Consider the following 17188-nt stretch of genomic DNA (forward strand, 5'->3'; position numbering starts at 1 on the left):
AGTGAAGTCTTTTATAGATATACAAAAGCTGAAAGACAAGTGATTTTTGATAAAGGTACAGAATCAACTTAATGGAAAAAGGATAGTCTTTTCAGTAGATAGAGCTGGCAAAATTGGATATCCATATGGCAGAAATGGATTTTCATCCATACTTTGCATGATATGTACAAAGTAACTCAAAATGGATCACAGGCCTAAATGTAAATAAGACCTCAACTATAAAGCTTCTAGAACAAAACATAAGGAAAGGAGAAAATCTTCATGATTTTCTACTAAGATTTCCAAAAGCTGGATCAATAAAAGTAAAAACTGATAAATCAGTTTTTATCAAGATAAAAATAAACTCTGCTCTTAAAAATATACCCTTAGGGCTTCCTTGGTGGCGCAGTGGTTGAGAGTCCGCCTGCCGATGCAGGGGACACGGGCTCGTACCCCGGTCCGGGAAGATCCCACATGCTGCGGAGCGGTTGGGCCCGTGAGCCATGGCCGCTGGGCCTGCGCGTCCGGAGCCTGTGCTCCGCAATGGGAGAGGCCACAACAGTGAAAGGCCCGCGTACCACAAAAAAAAAAAAAAAAAAAAAAAAAATACCCTTAAGGGAATGAAAAGATGTACTCATTTCACTAGCCACTCCTTCTTAATTTCTTTTCCTGGTTTTTCCTCATATCTCCAGCTTCTAAGTATTGCAGTATCACAGAACTTAGTCTGTGTGAAGTCACTCTTTGATCTCACCATTTCATATTTTAAATACTATAAGCAAGTAACTCCCAGATTTGTATTTCCAGCCAGGACCTTACCCCAGACTCCAAACTTATATAGCCTTCTTTGTGCTTAACATCTCCACCTGGATATTTAATTAGTGTCTTCAACGTAACAAGTAACAAACAAACCTACTGATTTTTTAAAAAATGTATTTATCTTATTTATTATTTATTTTTGGCTGTGTCAGATCTTAGTTGCGGTGTGCTGGATCTTTGTTGAGGCATGCAAGATATCTTCGTTGCAGCGCTCAGGTTTCTCTCTAGTTGCAGCGTTCGGACTCCTCTCTAGTTGTGGTGTGCGGGTTTTCTCTCTCTAGTTGTGGCGTGTGGGCTCCAGGGTGCATGGGCTCTTTAATTGTGGCGTGGGGGCTCCAGAGTACGTGGGCCTTGTAGTTTGGGGCATGCAGGCTCTCTCGTTGAGGCTCACGAGCTCAGTAGTTGTGGCATGTGGGCTTAGTTGCCCCACAGCATGTGGGATCTTAGTTCCCTGACCAGGGATCAAACTTGCGTCCCCTGCATTGGAAGGTGGATTCTTTACCACTGGACCACCAGGGAAGTCCCAAACCAACTGATTTACACCAAACCACAACACCCTCACCCAAAGCAGCTCTTTTGCAGTCTCCCTATGTACATAAACACTAACTTTTGCCTTCTAGTTCCTGAGGACAAAAACCATGGAGTCATCATTCACTAGAACTCTTCCTCTTATAGCACATATCAAATCCATCAGCAGATCCTTTACCTCTACCTTCAACATATATAAAGAATCTGACCACTTTCTACTACTTCAATCACTACCATCAGTTCTAACCTTAGTATGATCATCCTTTGCTTAGAATTTGCAGCGATCTCCTACATGGTCTAACTTCCATTCTTTTTTCACTACAGTCTGTTCTAATACTAAAGCCAGAGAGAACTTTTTCAAAGGTAAGTCACGCCATGTCCTTTCATTGCTCAAAGCCACACAGTGGTTTCCTCCTCAGGATAAAAATTCAACATCTTTGTATAATGGCTTCAAAAACCCTGCAGAATATGGCGCCATCTATGGCACTCTCTTGACCTTATCTCTTGGTGCTCTTCTTGACCACATCAGACTATTTACTGTTTGTTGAACAAACTAAGCATGCTCCTGTCACAGGACATTTGTAAATCTTGTTCCCTCTGCTTGGGAAGCTCTTCCCCCATAAGACTACATGCCTTATTCCCTCACTTTTAAAAAGTCTGTGCTCAGATGTCTTATCAGGAGGCCCTTTCTCACCTTTCCTAGAACTTCTTGTACATCTTGCTTTCCCTACTTTTTTCTGTAAGACATGTCAAAATTATATATAGCAGGCGTGTGCAAACTATGGCCATTGGATAAATCTTAGCTACCACCTGTTTTTGCATATAAAGTTTTCTTGGAACACAACTATGCTCACTTTTTTATCTGTTGCCTATGGCTGGTTTTTCACTACAATGACAAAGTTGAGTAATCGCAATAGAGACATGAGACCTCTAAAGCCTAAAACATTTACTGTTTGGCCATTTACAGAAGAAGGTTGCGGACCCTGATACGCACTATGTGTCTGCTTGTGTTTGTTGCCTGTCTCTCCCCACGAGAAAGTAAGTCCTATGAAGGCAGTTACTTTTTTCACTGCTGCATCCTTAGCACCTAGAATAGTATCTGGCACATAATAGGTATTCAATAAGTATTTCAGGAACAATTAAATGACAATTAAAGAGAATACATGATATGGTCTAGTAATTAAAGGATATATTAAAGGATTTTAGGCTTTAAAGACAAAAATTCTTCTAGATTATAAGCTTTGTTATTATGTATCATTATCATCTAAAAATAAATACACTTTTTTTTTCAATTAAGCATGTTTGCAATTAAGAAAAGAGACTCCTGTGTAGGGGGAATTCGCTGGTGGCCTAGTGATTAGGATTCCGGGCTTTCACTGCAGTGGCCTGGGTTCAGTCCCTGGTCGGGGAACTGAGATCCCGCAAGCCACGCATGTGGCCAAAAAAAAAGACTCCTGTGTAAAGATGGTAGAAAGAAGCTACAGAATTTCCCTCCTCTGATACCTAATGATATGATCTTCAACAATTAAAAAAAAAAAAGATAAGAACAGCAGAACCAGAAGAAAAAAAGAAAACAAAACATTTGTCAGCAGTAACCAGAAATAAGCAACAGGATAGAATCTCAACGTCATATATTTCAAAAGATGATAGCTGAGGAAAGAAAAAGATTTGCCAAAGCATGGAATGGCACCCAGCCCCATTCTCCCCCAGATCTTATCTTAATGTCAAGATTAATGATGATCTTGAGATTCATCATTGATACAACTGAAATAGTAGGGGGAGTAACTGTGTAGAGTCTCCTTACATTTTTCTTTTTCTTACTATGTGAAAGTAGAAAAAGCTGCTGGGAAGAGATGTCTGAAAGGTGAAAAGTGAGGATTAGGGATGATTTCCTGGCAGAAGCAGAGGCTTCAGGACTCCTGAATTGAGGGAATGGTCTATATCCCAATGGCTATCTCCCTATAGGAATAAGTTTGTTCCCTCCCCACGTAGTTAGGGTGAAACGCCAGGAAAATCTCAAAGAACTGATCCCAATTCCTCCAACAAAAGCCACACATAAAAGCTGCCGCACACAAAAACAGAAATATGGATCAACGGAACAGGATAGAAAGCCCGGGGATAAACCCACGCACATATGGTCACCTCATTTTTGATAAAGGAGGCAAGAATATACAATGGAGAAAAGACAGCCTGTTCAATAAGTGGTGCTGGGAAAACTGGACAGCTACATGTACAAGAATGAAATTAGAACACTCTCTAACATCATACACAAAAATAAAGTCAAAATGGATTAGAGACCTAAATGTAAGGCCAGACACTATAAAACTCTTAGAGGAAAACATAGGCAGAACACTCTATGACATAAATCACAGCAAGATCCTTTTTGACCCACCTCCTAGAGAAATGGAAATTAAAACAAAAATAAACAAATGGGACCTAATGAAACAGAGGCTTTTGCACAGCAAAGCAAACCATAAACAAGATGAAAAGACAGCCCTCAGAATGGAAGAAAATATTTTCAAATGAAGCAACTGACAAAGGATTAACCTCCAAAATTTACAAGCAGCTCATGCAGCTCAATATCAAAAAATCAAACAACCCAGTCCAAAAATGGGCAGAAGACCTAAATAGACATTTCTCCAAAGAAGATATACAGATTGCCAACAAACACATGAAAGGATGCTCAACATCACTAATCACTGGAGAAATGCAAATCAAAACTACATGGGTCAAGACACCCTGCTTCATGGGGAAACCCTGTTTGTCGTTCCCACCACTGATTCGGACCACATAACCCTTCCATTCTTCACCCAGAGCGTCAGCAGCAACTTCTGTAGCCATACGCTTCTCATAAAAGCTACGAAGTTTTCATTTATCTTCCACTTCAATGAGTTTCTGGCAGCCAGTGGCTGGAAAAGAGATGTTCAGCCTCATTCTGAAGCAGCCGACCACCTCCGAGGCGCCAAGAAAAAGAGCTCAACTTATATTATTTCCAGGTGATTTCTATCATTTGATTTGCCTCTCAGAGGATAATTTTTTTTTCTCTCTCTCCAATTGCCTCTCTTCAGTCAAGAGTGGGAAAGAGAGAGAAAGGTTATAGATATATGGGGGAGAGAGAGAAGTAATAAAAAGTAATTTTAATGCACTTGGGCTAGGATCTGTGTAGCAAGCGGGATCTTATTTCCCCAACCAGGGATGAACCCATGCCCCCTGCAGTGGAAGCATGGATCCTAACCCCTGGACCACCAGGGAATTCCCTGGGCTGGGGTATTTTAAAGCCATTGACTCTGTTTTAAACAAAATATGATGACTTTTTTTGGGTAAACTATTCTGGTAAAACAGTAAAAGCTTCCCAGAATAAGCACAAAATAACACTTTCCAGTATTTTTGTCTCTAAAGGTGGAAAAGACACTAAAGCTAAGGAAGTATTAATTCAGTGTTGCACTTCTCAGAGCAAAAGTAGATATAAAACCATACAGTTGCCAAGTTTATTAAACCTGCAGCAAAATAATAAATATTATGTCTGGCAAGAACTCAGGATCAAGTATTGGCAGAATTCCTTTAATGTGATAGTTTTGGACATTATAATATCAATGATGTAATAAGAAAGCATAGTTACTCTACCTACTCTTTTCTTAATATAAATTTATTTATTTATTTTTGGCTGTGTTGGGTCTTCGTTTCTGTGCGTGGGCTTTCTCTAGTTGCGACGAGCGGGGGCCACTCTTCATGGTGGTGCGCGGGCCTCTCACTGTCGCGGCCTTCTCTTGTTGCGGAGCACAGGCTCCAGACGCGCAGGTTCAGTAGCTGTAGCGCACGGGCCTAGTTGCTCCGTGGCATGTGGGATCTTCCCAGACCAGGACTCGAACCCGTGTCCCCTGCATTGGCAGGCAGATTCTCAACAACTGCACCACCAGGGAAGCCCTCTACCTACTCTTAACATGTGCATGCTAACAGATACTTTACAGTTGGGTGAAACCTTCTATGTAAAGAGCATACATGGATGTTTTACTGTTTATGAGGGAAAAGTGCTTGACAGCTTCTTGTTTGTTTTTCTTTTTAATCACTGAAAATCCATGCTTAAAGGGGAAGAAATTTTTAAATTTTGGCTTGTGGTTATTTTCTGAGCCAAAAAATTTTCTGGAAAAGGTTTGTTGGATTCAGTATTGACAGAGTACAAGCAGAGAACAGGAACAACATCTCTACACTAGTTAAAGAGTTGACACGTGAATATTATTTCTCATAGTGCATTATTGCCAGAACACAATTGTCTGTAAACAATATGGACTTTGATCTTGATTCAGTTTTTAAAGGAAATCATGAGAATTGTGCCTATGATTGAATTTTGGTCCTTGAGTATATATTCTTTAAAATGCTGTGAAAAAAAATGAGCAGTGAATAGAAAACTCTTGTTTTCCACCTTGAAACAGGTTGGCTGTCAAGAGGGAAGTTAGTCATATGAATTTTTGAAATCAGATATGATATAAAAATATTTTTTCATGGGAATTCTCTGGCAGTCCAGTGGTTAGGACTCAGCACTTTCACTGCTGGGGTCCGGGTTCAATCCCCGGTCAGGGAACTAAGATCCTGCAAGCTACTCGGCAAAAAAAAAAAAAAAAAAAAAAAAAAATTTCTTCATGACCCTAAAAAAGACCATTTCTGTGATTTCAGGTGGCTTGCCCCAATGGCAGCATGTATCAGAAGCTTGAAAAGCCTAAAATTGTCTTTCAGGGCTAAATTATTACATTAGGGCTAAATTATTACATTAGTGCTGAAAATAATATATTAGGACAAACTATAATGCAAAGAAGGCTTTATTACTATGAGATGGACTGTTTCACAAATTAGGATATGCATTCTTCTTCCACCATCTCCACCCAGAAAAAATAACCACTTCTAATGTGTACTCATTTCACTTTGAATACCTCTATTAGAGTATTTAACACATTGTATCAGATACTTTGGAGTGTTTACATTTCTCAGTTGGACTGTGCACTCCTCAAGGGCTAGTGATCGTGGTCCTCCCCAAAAGAGGTGTGCTAGTAAATCTTTCTGGGAATAAAAATAATTACAATTTACAAATAATAACATATACAATACTGTATTGTAAAATCCATATAGGCGATTGATTCTTACAGAATGCTTTGGTTGATTTTTACCAAACTCTTGTTTCTATAGCCCTGTCTGTAGCCAACCTATAGGTGTGCAATTGTTGAAGAATGTAGTGTTAACATAAATGGTCATTGATATTTTTGTCTAAGTAAAAGAGTAAGATGAAAATTAAACTTTACTTTTTCATCAATGATGTGACTTCTCACTAACTCATTAATAGTTTTAAAATAGTATTAGAAGATTATTTATTTCAGCGTAACACTTTAAATTTAATTTGATTAATACTTTTTTCTATTACTTGAGTCTAGACCAGTGGTTCCCCAACCTTTTTGGCACCAGGGACCAGTTTCATGGAAGACAATTTTTCCATAGACTGGGGGCAGGTAGGGATGGTTTCAGGATGATTCAAGCACATTACATTTATTGTGCAGTTTATTTCTATTATTATTACATTGTAATATATAATGAAATAATTATATAACTCACCATAATGCAGAATCAGTGGGAGCCCTGAACTTGTTTTCACTTGCCACTCACTGATAGGGTTTTGATATGAGTCTGCAAGCAACTGATTTATTATGGTCTCTGTGCAGTCAAACCTCTCTGCTAATGATGATCTGTATTTGCAGCCGCTCCCCACTGCTAGCATCATCACCTCAGCTCCACCTCAGATCATCAGGCATTAGATTCTCATAAGGAGCGCGCAGCCTAGATGCCTCACATGCACAGTTCACAGTAGGGTTCGCACTCCTATGAGAATCTAATGCCACCACTGATCTGACAGGGGGTGTAGCTCAGGCGGTAATGCAAGAGATGGGGAGCGGCTATAAATACAGAGGAAGATTTGCTCGCTTGCCCACTGCTCACCTCCTGCTGTGCGGCCCAGTTCCCAATGGGCCATGGACTGATACCAGTTCGTGGCCCAGGGCTTGGGGACCCCTGGTCTAGACTATCAACAAAACATTAAGCTCATGCCCTGATTTGTAGCATTTGCCGATTTCTAGGTTGTAAACATTCCCACTGTGGTCTGTTTCAAGCTACCAATGTGATATCACTGGTAATAGAGTTGGGAAGAGATGGGCAGTAGCACACCACTGTATAGCTTTTTCTGCATGCTACAATGGACATAAATAACCTCAAGGGCATCGATAATAGTAAAGCATAATAAAATAAGAAGTGATGAGTTATATTTATTTGTTTTTAATATAAGTTTGAAAATATTTATTTTTGGTAATGGCTGTGTTTAACTAGTAGCTTGAAGAATCCCTAAAGATTTAATTTTTGACAGCATGTGCTTGTATGAGTTGGATTCATCACACTGCTGCCCCTGGAGTGGTCCCATGCATAATCTACACAGCCTTATGTGACTGATTTGTTAATTGATTTAATGCAATCAACTTAACATGTTCATCATATGCCCTTGGCTTTTATGGAGGATTGCTATAAGAAAGACCATACAAATGATGTCTATGCATTGGCTATAAGATTACATCAAAACTTTGACATTTTACTCCAATGTTTTAAGTTTGTCTTATTGAATTGGTTACTTTCTTATTTATCAGACAAGAATAGTATCCTGTTCCCTCTTTGTTTTATCTGCCTTGAAACTCACAGGTAAATTGTACACTTGATCATAATAACTGTTAGTGCAGACCAATAACATTTCATTTAAAAAAAATCTTATGTTCAAATTTTAAGAGATATATATATGTATATATACGTATGTACATATACATACATATATACATATAATACATATACAGACCTTCTTTCATACATATATATGTATACATACAAACACAATTTCAAATTAGGTTTCCTAAGGTACATTTGATATGAAATGTTGAATAAAGTCTTAATTTGTTTCCTTTATTTACCAGTTTTCAAAGTAATGAGTTGGTTCCCTAGCATTCTTCAAAGGTGAACAATGTGTTTTTTAAGTATCATTATGAACTCATGTCTTAAGATATATTTGTTATGTTTCAATCCATTGTAGTTATTCTTAACAAGTTCAGATTGTCTCATCTTTGGCCAGTGGGAGCCAATTCAAGTTGGGTTCTTCAAATTTACTCTCAAGTCCTTTTTATATGACCCCAATAATCTTTGATAGTTTTCATGCTTAAAGATATGATAGGGTATTTTAGGCTTATCTTGGCCATTACCTATCCCAAACCTAGAATCAACCTTTGCTTCAAGGAATTTGTTTCAGGGGCAAATGATGTTTAGTGTCCATAATTGGAAACATAAGTATGTGCTTGTTGCTACTGAAGTAGTCCCTGGTTTTAGGCATTTACAGTGGGTAGAACTAAGAAATATATATTTTTAAATATAAAATATGTGATGAGTTCATTCTAATACATCCAGTTCAAATTCATGATCACAGAATTTTTATGTAACTCATTGATTTTACATCTGTTTCTTTTTTGTCCCACATCAAAAACACCAACTTAATTATCCATTTGCTTTTTCTCAGACTATGCATACAATAATATTACAATAACACTGCCAATTAATACCACAAAACTATGGCTAATGATAACAAATTAAGTTCCTATTTTGTTGCTTCTTTAAAGTTCATTTTCTTAGTTTAAATCCTATGCGGAAAGTACTGTTAAATTATTGTGTTTGTATGTGATTTTTAAAAATTACTGTGTTTAAAGTCACTTAGAATATTCTTCTCTGTATGGTTATGCCACCAACTCCATATACAATTAAGTTCATTTATTTCATTTAGAAGGGATTGCTTTTAAAATTTAATGTATTTTTGTTTTATAATTATGTAAATTATTTTATGTTTCCAAAATCACATTTTTATGAGAAACCTTCCTACTATTCTATCTTTACTACCCTGCTCTTTTCCTTTTTACAGGTAACCACGTGTTTTAAGGTTTTGACTTTTCATTTCATTTAAAAAGTGAAATACATATATAGATGAATGGTAGCATGCCATAGATGCTTTTCTCTACTTTGATTTTTTTTACTTAACAAAATACTGGAGCTGACAGTGAAATACTTTATATTCCATATATTCTTTATTCCTTTTAAAAAATTGCATAGTACTTCACTGTATGTGTGTACCATAATTAATTCAGCCATTTCCCTATGATGGAGATTTGTGTTATTTCCAGATGTTAATCTAAAACAATAAACGGTCAGATATTTTACCAGCAAAATGGGTTTATTTGGGGGCAGCAAAGAATTGCAATTCGTGACATGCGACTCTGTGAATCACATGCAAGTCCAATAAAGAAAAGGAAAGAAAATTTTTTTATAGAGGAGAAGGGGAAGTTGGGAGAGATGTTGATAAACAAAAAGTCCATTGGAGGAAACTGGGAATTCAAAGTATAATGGCTCTTAATTGGATGAGTTGTGACAGTTTCATTGGCTGAGCTGTTGCCAGGCAAGGAAGAGATCTTTCTTCCTTCTGCTGGCATTTGTAGTAAGTAAAACAGTGTCACTTCCAGCTGGAGATGCATGGTATGTCTTTTCCTATTGGGATCATTGTATGGACCTTGACTGGTACATGGGCTCCCTCTTTTGGCCTTCAGACTCCATTTTAGTGAGGTTTCTCTATTAATTTTCATGCAGACTTTTGCTATAAGAAACAGTGCTTCAATGTATATTTTCTTATATACTTATTTTATATTTTTTCAGTTTTGGTCAGATTCTTGGAAGTGGGATTTGCTAGACACAAAATAAATGCATATGTAACTTTGCTAGATACCGTAAAATTCTCTTGTTGGAGTTTTTCTATTTTTCACTCTAACAAAGAATATTTGAGGGTGTTCCTTTTCCCCACAACTGCCTCACTAACAGGCTGTGTTGTGAAACTTTTGGATTTTTGCCAATTTGTTGGGCGAGACATAGTATCTCAGTGATTCTTAATTTGCATTTCTCTTATGAACAAGGTTGAGAATGTTTCTATTTAAGGGGCATTTGCATTTCTTTTCCTGTGAAATGTCTGTTCATATCTCTTGCCATTTTTCTCTCAGGGTGTTGGTGTTTTATTCATTTTTAGATACTCTTTATATGTAGGGTTATTAAATTATCTCTGATATGTTACAGATTTTTTTCACAGTTTCTCATTTGTCTTTATACTTCACTTGCAGTATTTTTTTCTTTTTCTCAATACAAAAGCTTTTTATTTTTACATATTGAGATTTACCAATATTTCACTTTACTGCATCTAGTTTTGACCATTGTTAGGAACGTTTTCCCTACTCTCCAACTATAGAGGAATTGACCCATAATTTCTCCTAGTACTTGTGTGGTTCAAATTTTTATATTTAAATATCTGATCTTTTTGAAATTTATTCTTGGAACAGATCCAAATTCGTCTTTTTCCTTATGACTACCCAGTTATCCCAACATCACTTATGAAAACGTCCATCTCTTCCTTACTGCTTTGAGATACAGCCTTTGTCTAAGTTAAATTTCCATATGCACTTGGGTAATTTCTCAACTTTCTATTGTGTTTATTGGTCTTTTTATTTCATGTGCCAATGCCACTGTTAAATTATTAAGCCTTTATAGCATATTTTAATATCTGATATTACACCCTCCCCCTACTCCCAATGCTCTTTTTCAGAGTTTTCTGGGCTTTTCTTGTTTTTTTTTATTCCAAATGAATTTTATAACCAACTTGTGCTTATAACAGCATTCTTTTTTTGGGGGTGGTGGTGGTGGTGCTGTGTGCCTTGTGGCACGGCATGCAGGATCTTAGTTCCCCGACCAGGGATCAAACACATGCCCCCTGTAGTGGAAGGGTGGAGTCTTAACCACTGAACCACCAGGGAGGTCACACAACAGCATTCTTAATCAGCAGTGTTTATTTGAAGCACCATCAGAATTTTTTTAAAAAAGGAAATAAATACTAGACCCCCACCCAGACCTAGTGAATCTCTAGATATTGGGCCTGGGTATGTATATTTTGAAAAAGCTGTCCAGTTGATTTTAATAATCCCATTTAAAAATGACCTAAGGGGACTTCCCTGGCGATCCAATGGTTAAGACTCTGCGCTTCCAATGCAGAGGGTGCGGATTCGATCCCTGGTCAGGGAACTAAGATCCCATATGCTGCGCAGCGTGGCAAAAAAAACCCCAAAAAACTTACAAAGCATAAATTCAAGGTCTAATTCCAGACTACCTTATGATTTGTTTTACCTTACGTATTCTGGACCTTACTAAGTGACTGCAGCATTTACCCAGTTCCCTAAGCCAGAAGCCTCTCTAGTTTTCCTTTAGTTCTTCCTTTCCTTTAACTCTCTCTGTTTTCAGTTGGTCACAAAATCCACATTTTACCTCAAAAACGTCTGGCTTTAAACCTCCAATACCACTGTCTCTTACCCCTTTTCTCATGGACTGTTAAGCAGTCTCTTCATACTACAGTCTATTATCTGCACTGCCTACACAGTTTATTTTCCCTAAAAATAAGGTCGATCATGTCACTTCTTTGCTGACCTTTGTTGGCTCTCAGGATAAATTCAACCATGGTACTTAAGGCCTTTCACTCTCAGGTCCAAGCCTCCTTTTCCTCCTTAGTTCCTGTTATTCCACACCTCACACTGAATATTCCTGTTACAATGAATTTCTCACTAGTGGATGGACATCACACCTAGTAGCTCTTTGCATTTAAATTTATGGTTTCTTTCACTTAGAAGCTGCTCCTGCCTTCCTTGCCTGGTAAGCTCTCAGTATTTGAGATGCAGTTCAAATGGCATTTCTTTGATAAAGCTTTTTATAGACTCTCAGTCAGAATTAGTTGCCCCATTCTCTTTATTCTCACAAAACTTTATTATTTGTATCTTTATAATGTGATTTTTGTGAGTCTGTAATCTCCCAGGAATTTCACACTTTCAACATCAACCAGAATGTGAGCTTTTCATGTTTTTCCAGCCTCTAGCAGAGTGCACAGCATACAGCAAGCACTCAAATGTTTGTTCAGTGAATGAAAACAAATAAAGCTTCATTAGTCTGTACTGATTGAAACAGAAACAAGACATGACAGTGGCCAACTTGTTCTACTATTAAGATCTCTCCTTCGTTTGGCTTTTTGTAGTTTATAGTCAGCCTAGACTTTGTTCTCTGTCCATGGCAATTCCTTACTCTTTGAAGGTCCATGTACAATACCTACAGTAGTAAATACCTGTCCATCTTTATATCTGCCTGTTTAAGAAGTTCTGTCTTGGTCCTAAAAATAGATGATGCTTTATAGAAGAAAGTGCAACAATTTAGTCTATAGTGGTGGAATAATTAGTTTATGGCATTATAATTTAGTTAAATTATTGGTATTAGTAATTAGTTTAGGTATGTATCATATAGAATTTCAGAAATAATTATCAGTTATATTGGAAAAGATCTATTTGATCATTAAATTCTTTTACATCAGGTATTGATTTAGATGATGATCTTAAGTAGAAGACTAAGTGCTACGGGAGACAAATTATTTTAAAACTTGTGATTATTTTCTCTTTTTTTACCCCCTCAGCTCTATGATTATGTTGTCATCTCTGAAATGATCAAATGTGATAACATGAAAAAGGGAAGGAATCATATTAAAAAATAATTTAGGCACAACTTCTTAGTAAATGGGTATCAAATACTGGAGTAATCCAGTTTCAGATTTTTAGTGTATCATTATTTTTAAAAATCAGTTTTAAAGGTAGATTAAATTGGATAATTAATATATTTGAATTACCAAATAACAACAAATTATTTTAAAGATATATTTTAATATAAAAATTGAAGCTTTTGTTTTTTATTGAAATATAGAAAATTCATTTTATGAATTTTAGATATCAATCTATGTGAGTTTTTCATTTGTCAACTATTTTGTTAATTATTGATTTTCATTTAACTGTATTTCACCTTTAAGAATGTTGCAAAAATATTTTTCAAACTATGTAAAGAGCCCTGATGATAATAAAAATATAGTTTTAATATATTTTAAAGACACCAAGATCAAGTTCTTCATTATCACCAGTTTTATCCCTTATTCTAACCTTTGATGACACTAAGTCTTATTTTAAGTTACTTCATCATTCAACCAAGGAAAAGACAACTTTGTGTTATATGTGGCTTCAATTTTAAATTATATATATATACATCCACACACTCTCTTTAAAAATTTTTTTGAACTGTGGTTCTAAAGTCTCCCAGGAGAATGATAGGAATTTTTAATGTGAATTTTTCTATAAGTTAATCACTTTCATTATCTGTGAACCATTTTTTCTATTGATTAGGCATATATCCAAACTTTAAATTACTAAATGAGTTTTCTTATGTTAAATAGTTTCCCCCACAGGTTTTTTCCTCTAAAAACTAGGCAATGTAAATTACATATTCTTATGAAACTTATTGTTTGGAAAACCAATGTGCCATCTTCAAACCCAGTATTATTTCAAAATGTTATTGGAACCAAAAATTGAACTATGCTTTGCAGTATACTGTTTAAAGTATTTAAGTAAAAGATACATCCTAGTTATCTAAGTTATTCAAGTGTGCCACAACTTTATTTCAAGAGAAATGTTTTAAGAGAATTCTTTATGAAAATTGAGACAATTTGAATCTAGCTATTTCTTTTTATCCTTTCAAAATTGAATATTTTCAACAGTAATGCTAGTGATTAGGCAAAATATCAGAAATGGATTGTTGAAATATTAATATTAAAATACTTTATTTACATATAGAAATATCAGTGAATTGTCTTGTTTACTTCCAAATATTTTAAAATACTGTTTTGAGTAATGACCACTATTCTATAAAATGCATGAACTTTTTTATATGTTACTTTGCTAAAGTAATATGTAAATGATGGCTTTCCACACTTGTTGTAGTCTGTATTTTTCTTCTGTAACATTATTAGTAAATTTTGATATTGTGGAACTGTTGACCAGTCATACATGTACAGAGCTTGGCCTCTGAGTTAATTAAATATGAGTTAATAATATATTATAAGGAAATTATTATCCTTATTACAGTTATTAGGTAGTTACTCAAATTATAGCTTCAAAAGGAATGCAGAGCATGGAAAACTCAGGATTAAATTATGCATTTGAACCTTAGGCCAGCTTTTACTGTAGAGACAGTTTTCTGCTAAGACTGAAATTGTATGTCATTGAAATTAAATGCTTTTCTGGGGATGGAAGGTTCCAGTTTTTAATGAAATTACTGAGTGTGGTGTAGTGAAATGATTAAAATCTGTATTCCGGGAATGTGGCAGGGAAAAAAAATCAATAAATGCTAGCACAGCTTTGCTGCTCAATGTGAATCCTGAGAATGAAATAAACTACTACAAAAATAATAATTAAAAACATATCAGCACATTAATTTATTTAGCATCAGTCTCCTGAGACATCATCTTCACTAATTTTTAGCATACATTTTACTATATAATGAGCAGCCTTCTTTTCAGATATCCCTATTAGACAGGCAGTATTTCTGCCCTTCCCCCCAGCGCTCCTGCATTGCAATCATTGTACTTGCACTTATTATGTTACAAATGACCGAGGTAAGGCTGACATTCTCAGTGCATGCAAAAAGACCTAGTCTGCCAAGCTTTTTTTTTTTGTCTTAATGAAGCAGCTTTGTGAAATCTCCCCATGTGTTAATACTAATGAAGATCCTCCAGCACAATTAAAATCACAGCCAGTGGCTGAAGAGGAAACATAAAACAATAGCATCTTTTAAGATACATTTATCCACATATGCATGTACAAAATATACATATATGGTCAAATTAATTTTCTATAGCTTGCCTTTCACTTGCTCTTTATCCTGAAAATTAAATTATGCAAGTTTTAATTATATGAACTTTTGAGACTTTAATGTGTTCCAGGGGAAAAACACTACCTCAATGAAAAAATTTTTAAATTATTTATCTTCTTGGGTAATAAAGCTTTACCACGGTTAAGACCTTTTTAAAAGAATCATTTTTAGGAAGCTACAGGGTGGTGTGCCGTAGGAGGGAATTGGGTGGACTTCACCTTTAACTTTTTTGGTTTTAGGATGCTGAAATTGGTGGGAGAAAATGGAAGGGTAAAAAATAGGAAGTTGGAAGAAATTCTGGGGATAGACAAATAGCATACCTTGTGTGTAATTTAAAGATGGAGCAATGGGCTACCCAGTTTTCACTTGATTTTTTAAGTGTTCTAATTCGTACAATTAGCTATCCTCCCCCCTTTTTCTTTTGCCCTCTCAGAAGCTGGGGGGAAAAACTACTGAGGTTACCTTTTACAGTTCTAACGTATAACTTTAAAATGATTTACTATTTTAACGTTTTATATAAATTTTAACTCAATCCATAAACATTACAGCAGCTTAACTTGCCGGTGTCAGGGCAGTAACGTTTTACCCCGGGACCATTTTGCGTCCTGCTTTTTTATTTTGAGTTCCAAACATCCACGAATTTTTGGCATATTACATTAGTTGGCTTTTAGAGTTTAACCAAATTCTGAGTTTACAGACAAAAAAGTTTAGGTAGAAATGGTTAATATATGCTCCCTATTCGCCAGTGTACTTTTTTTTAAAATTACGTGTTCAATCCTATTTTCTGTCTTCTCTACTTTTAACGGCAAAACAAAACATTTGAGTTTCTTAACTTTTTCCTGGGACAAGGATCGGTGCAAACTCAAAGCTACAGGATTCTTGGGAGGAAGAAGCAACCCCCTCCCTCCCTTGGCTACTTTAGGAGCTGATAGGTCATTTATTATTGGAACTGAAATGGTATAAACAATTCTCTTTTTTCCCTTGTTAACAGCAACTTTCATTGTTAGAGAGAGGAGAGAGAGAGAAGCCTCGTTGGTTGACGTCACTTGGTTCATGAAGCCTTCGCCTAGAAGTGAAGCTGCTGAACAAACCTTGAGAAGAATCATCTCCTGCTTCAATCTGCTGCTGGATAGGAACTAATCAGAGAGAGAGAGGCGGAAGACGGAGAAGGAGGGCGTCCAGGGCTTTCCCGATCACAAATTTCACCTCCACTCCAACTCTCTTTATACTTTTCTTGCAAAAATAATAATAGAAATAAGGAGGTGGTGGGGTTTCCAAAAACAAAAATCGTAACCTTCAACCATCTGGGGAAGGCAAAAATCCCATCAACCGCAACTCTCAGTTCGAAAGTAAAGGTGAGTTTAAAATCCTCGGGTGTGAGGGGTGCGGGTGACGATGAAAATTCCAAATATCGTAAAGCCGGTTGAAACCGAAAAGGAGAAACTACGCTCCAGAGAGCGGGTGACTCCAGAGTTGCTTATCTCGAGGCGCTCGCCCTGCCCGCCCTGCTCGCCCTGCTCGCCCTGCCGCGGCTGTTTACCCTCGCCGGTCGGTCTGTCTCTTTGTTGTGCTGGCTGGAAGGCTGGGGTGGTGCTCGGGGTCCCGAGTGCAGTTTGGGGGAGGAGGACGCGGAGATGCGCGGTTCTGGGTGGGAGGGGGGGTGCGGTCTCAGGAGAATGTAAACTTTATTCCTAGCTGCCGGTGCGGGACTTCGGTCTAGCAGGGCCGCGGGCCGTGCCTTCGCCGGCGCGGGCATACGCTGCCGTGGCGAGTCTGCTTCCTTTGTGCCGGCCGCCCTGCTCGGCCGCCCGGGCTTCGCGTGTCCTTCCTCCCTTCGGCTTCCAGCGCTCAGGTCGCCGCCAACAGTTTGGCTTCTCAAAAAAAACAACCTCTGGCACTGTTGCGATCGCCGTTCCTACCCGGGAATAGCCGCTGCTCCCCCCATCCCCGCCGGGGTAGTTTCAAGATACCCCCCCCCCCCGTCCGC

The 17188-nt window shown here is 37.2% G+C and overlaps 1 protein-coding gene across 1 annotated transcript in view; it reads left to right on the forward strand.

Moving 5' to 3' along the window:
• The window catches only part of BAZ2B (bromodomain adjacent to zinc finger domain 2B), a 381122-nt gene that overhangs the window by 67287 nt on the left and 296647 nt on the right, over nucleotides 1–17188 (forward strand). Inside the window, exon 2 of the mRNA XM_082658005.1 lies at nucleotides 16193–16556. The gene's annotated coding sequence lies outside the window, so the exon portion shown is untranslated. The remainder of the gene's footprint in view (nucleotides 1–16192; nucleotides 16557–17188) is intronic.

Source organism: Grampus griseus, assembly GCF_964374135.1.
Source record: "Grampus griseus genome assembly, chromosome: 7".
In the NCBI taxonomy this organism is placed as follows: Eukaryota; Metazoa; Chordata; class Mammalia; order Artiodactyla; family Delphinidae; genus Grampus; species Grampus griseus.